Genomic DNA, 5,163 nt, shown 5'->3' with positions numbered 1-5,163 from the left:
TTTAATATTGAAACTTAATATATATTTAATTTTTTTTAATTTACAAAACCACAAATCAAATGCAATCTAAACCACTTGAAATTGCATCGAATTAGATTGGACTGTCTAGAAAAAATCACCCAATTCAAATTGCACCGTAAATAAAATTAGTATTCGTATCAGATGAGTTTTTTTACTTAAAACCGATCCAAACCATACTGCGAATACCCTTAAACATAGCCATACAAACCCATAGTATAGTAAACAATAATTAGACAGAGAAGCATAAAAATGAATGAAATGTGTATTAGACAAAAATTGTATATATACAAGAAGAAAAATACACAGCTCAACAAATTTTTATAACAACTATCAAATCTAGAAAAGAATCTTATCCTAACAAACAAGGTGAGTCACCACATTCTAGAACAAAAGAGAAAAAACACGAGTAAAAGAAAAATAATAGAGAAAAAAAGTTACTTATTCTGAATTTTGAATTTGGGTCTGATTCTCTTAAGTGTTGTTGCTATGTTGGGCTGATGGTGGTTGGTTCAATATGCCCCCGCAAGTTGGAGGATGGTGTTCGTCGAGAATTTTCATCTTGGATAAGTTGGTTTAGTTGAAAGTGGCTTGGTAAAAATATATGCAAGTTGACCATAGGAAAGGACGGGCAACAACTTCAGTACCCAGATAACAATCAATATCCAAATACTTAGTGTGCTCGTGAAAAATTGGATTGACGGCTATATAAAGAGCACTCTGATTATCACAAAATAAAATAGGAGGTCTATCACAAGAAACATGAAGAAAATTCAACAAATTCAATATCCATAAGAGTTTACGGGTGGTATTAGTAAGAGCCCGGTACTCTACTTCAGTTGATGAGCGTGCAATAGTGGTCTGTTTCTTTGTTTTCCAGAAAATAAGGGATTCTCCCAAAAAAAAGCAGTAACTAGTCAAAGATCGACGTATATTTGAACACCCGTCCCAATCATAATCGCTAAAACCAGAAAACTGAAGTGTTGAACTCCTAAGAAAGAAAAGCCCCCTCCCCAGACTATTCTTGAGATATCGAAGAACACGGAGGCTGCCTTATAGTGGTTCTGAGTTGGGGTAGTCATGAACTAACTTAATTGCTGGGTAGCATAAGTAATATATGGCGAGTAGTAGTTAAATAGATGAGTCGACCAACTAAACATCGATAAATAAAAAGATCTTACAACAAGGAACTATCATCTTGTGAAAACTTAGTAGTATTGTCCATAGGAACCCCAACAGGCTTGGCTCCCAAATATCCACAATCCAATAACAAGTCTAAACAGTATTTATGCTGTGAGAAGAAAATGCCTGAACTGAAATGAAATGAGCTACTTCAATACCCAAAAAATACTTTAAAACTTTCAAATTCTTAATTTTAAAATTATCATTTAGAATTTTCTTGATTGTTGCCATTTCAGAAAATTACCAATAAATACAATGTCGTCAACATAAATCAACAAGATGCAAACTTCATTCCCCTTAACTTTAATGAATAAACTAGAACAAAAAATGATTTGTTGATACCCACGAGAAATTAAATAAGGAGAACATAAAGCTTTGCATACCACATACGATTTGATTGTCGTAAACTATACAAAGACTTGAGAAGCCAGTAGTACTGATTGAATCGGTCAGAGGAGAGACCATGAGGGAATTTCATATGTTCAACTTTACACAAATCGCCGTGCGAAAAGGCGTTGTTAACGTCTAGCTACTGTATAGGCTACTGCCGAATGGAAGCTAGAGTGAGAACAATGCGGATAATCGCAAGCTTGACAACGGGAGAGAATATTTCCAAAAAATTCACTCCCTCTGTCTGAGTGAAACCCTTGGCAACTAAACAAGTCCGGTTTGATTCCAACACAGCAAGTTCCTCCTGCATGGCTAGAGACCAATAAAAAATTTCGTTAATTTTTTGAAACGTCTTTAGTTCATGCTCAGAATACCATAGTTGTCAGAACCGAACCGGTGATCGAACCGGTCAGGCTATTGGGTCACTGGGTCACTGGTTCAACCGGTGGGTCACTGGTTGAACCGGTTAACCCGGTCCCGCATAAATAAAACGTATAAAATAGCTAAAAACTTAAAAATTAACAGTTAAAAAACATATCTCCAATAACATTTTAATAAACATTAAGTCTCAAATCCTAAAAATAAGTAGTAATACCAAAATAAACATAAAATTTGTTAGTACTATTAGTCTATTACATAAACAACTCAATTTAACACAATGAAAATAAGCTGAATTAACCGCATTGAACAAATGGCCCCATGCATGATCAGTATTTGATGAAGCCATCCTAAATTCCTAATCAGGAGTTGATCCTTGTCAATTTCTGTCTCTGTCTCTGTCATTGTTCCTGTACAGTTGTTTTCATGTGAAGTTTATATTTAAGAATCGTTAGATGATTTGACAAGTTTGACTAAATTATCATTTAACGATTTTCAATTATCAACTTCATATGAAGACAAATGTATGTGAGTCTTTACCTATTATTATATACTATAAATATTTGTTGAAAAAATAATATTAATAGATATCGTATAATCATGAAAAAATAAATAAATTGTGATTAATAAAATTTATTTATTTATCTTTTAAATTTATATTAAATATAAAAGTATAGTTAAATAAAATATAAATTATTTAAAAATGAGTGACATTAAAATGAAAATAAATTGAATATAAGTAAACTAAAACATTCTATATGTATTATAATTTGTACATATAATGACAAGAAGCATTGTAGCCTGGTGGTCATGCTAGCGTCTTTGCTATCTTTAGGTAAGGGGTTCGAACCCCAGTCATCCCATTTTGGATTTTTCCAAAATCAAAGGATGACACTTGGCAGTGAATGAGCATATGGAGCACGGTGGAGTTGCGGAACGCTGGTGCGCCGTAGGTTCTCCTTCAATTGCGACCGAGCGGTTCGGTTTGACCGGTTTTCGCCGGTTTAGTACGGGTTTGATCGGTTCGTTCCGGTTTTGCTAACTATGCAGAATACAAAGATAAGAGATATGATATGTGAGAAGGAGACAGAAAAGAGAGCAAAAAAAAAAAAAAAATTAGATATCTTGACTTAAAGATGGAGAGGTTTGGAAAGTAAAAAAAGTATTTCACAGATAATTGGAGAGGTAAATGGGCGGCTTAGTTGAACGTTGGCTGTGATGAGGTGGCGGTGGAAGAGAAGGATCGAAGAGAAAACATGCAAATCGATGAAGGAATGGAGGATACTTTGGTAAAAAAGGGAGAAGGGGGTTGGTGCTAATGAAGGGGGTTGAAGGTGCTAAAAAAATATACTTGATTTGTGCCTATTGTCCGTATCTAAAAGATTTTGTTCTTTTGAACATAAAGAAATAAAGAAGCCATTGCAAGTGCCGGAAATACTAGGCCCACTAAAGACACAAAAATAGAAGGTAAGTTTATCATAGAATGGGTACCTCGATTTAATATTTGTACCTGCTATATATAATTATTAATTATAGAATATTTAATTTATATATCGCATTTTTTTCTTATATAAAATAAGTGTGGTGAGCTTATGAGGATTTGGGCTTTTTTGTAATTAATGGAAGGGTTAATTTATGAAAAAGAACATACCAAAATCATTTTATTATGTAAAGTATAAATAATATATCTTTTTAAATTATTTGGGTAGCCAAAAAAAAAAATTGCTTTGTGTGCTCGCAGATCAAATTTTGAATGGGTATTAATAAGAGTAGAAATAAAACATAAACATCTAAAAATCTTTAAATTATTGTAATCAAGTGATTTATTATATAAAACTTTAAAAGGAGTTTTAAATTTTAAAATAGATGATGGAACTCGATTTATTAAATAAATAGCATGATTGACAGTATAAGACCAAAAGTTAAAAGGTAAATTAGATTAAAACATGATAGTTCTTATAATATTTAAAATATGTTAATATTTTCTCTCAACTCTTTTATTTTGTTGAGGTATTCGTATTTCAATACAATTTTGTTGATAAATGATCTTTTTGGACGAGTAAAATTCATTAAGAAAAAATTAATGACTATTACTAGAACGAATAATCTTAATTTTTTAATTAAATTGAGTTTCCACTAAAGTTATAAGTTTTTTAATATGTTGTGAAACCTCATTTTTAGATTTTAATAAAACAATCCAAGTGAACCGACCAAAATCATCACCAATAGTTAAAAAATATTTATGATAATGAATAGAGAAAGTTTTAAAAAGTCCCAAATATCAAAATATAATCATTCAAAAATGCAAGATGAGTTGTTTAGGTTGAGGATTTCTGATTGAAAATTGAGTTCTTATAATACATCTGTTATGGCCACAGAGTATATGCCTATGCAAAAATTTCTTGAAGATAGGGCATGTTATCAGGATTCAGTGCAAGACTTGGATATGGAAGATATTGATTTTGACAAAATGAATTTAGATGCCCAAGAAGATGATGATGACATAGAAGATTGGTAGAAATTCTACAATTATTGAGGTTGACATTTTATTGTCGATTGATGCTCAAGGACTATGAAAAATGATAAGTTTTGTGAGTCATTTTTGTGATCACTGTGATGTAACATATGTGTCAGGTGGTAAAGTGTTAGTTCAATTTCCTCGATAAAATTTACTATGTCAAGCATAGATTCCAATTTACCATGTCAAGCATAGATTACCAGGTCTATGCTTTTGTTTGTGCTCAACTTTTAGATTTAAACATGTTTTCTTCTAGTTTTTAGCCGTTTTTTCGATTCTACTTTCTCAGTTTAAAAGATATAGATAAAGAATTTGGCTAAATGTATTCTATATTTTTTTATGCTTCGTGGACTCAATTTTTTGGATATGTAAATTTTGTGTGTGTTGTGCATGGTTATGGAAGTGGGTGGTATTAGACATGAATGTAGGGACAGTTTTTTTCTGAACTATAGAGTGAAAAAAATCGACTGTCTGATTTCTTTATTAAAAAATTTAAGAACACAAATCGAATGGTCCGATTTGTGTGGGAGGAAAAATCAGAGGGTCCGATTTGTACTTTTAATTTTTTTTATTTTGAAAACAAAAATTGGATGGTCCGATTTTAATATTAAATTTTTTTTAATTGTCTAAAACACAAATCGGACAGTCCGATTTGTGTACTGCAAATTTTTTTAATT

The 5,163-nt window shown here is 31.7% G+C and overlaps 1 long non-coding RNA gene across 1 annotated transcript in view; it reads left to right on the top strand.

Moving 5' to 3' along the window:
* The window catches only part of LOC110269007, an 11,381-nt gene extending 6,444 nt beyond the window's left edge, over nucleotides 1-4,937 (top strand). Inside the window, exon 2 of the long non-coding RNA XR_002357858.1 lies at nucleotides 4,347-4,937. This is a non-coding gene — a long non-coding RNA (uncharacterized LOC110269007). The remainder of the gene's footprint in view (nucleotides 1-4,346) is intronic.

The sequence above is a fragment of the Arachis ipaensis genome, chromosome B01 (genome assembly GCF_000816755.2).
Source record: "Arachis ipaensis cultivar K30076 chromosome B01, Araip1.1, whole genome shotgun sequence".
NCBI lineage: Eukaryota > Viridiplantae > Streptophyta > Magnoliopsida > Fabales > Fabaceae > Arachis > Arachis ipaensis.
This window is presented reverse-complemented; position numbering and strand designations above follow the sequence as displayed.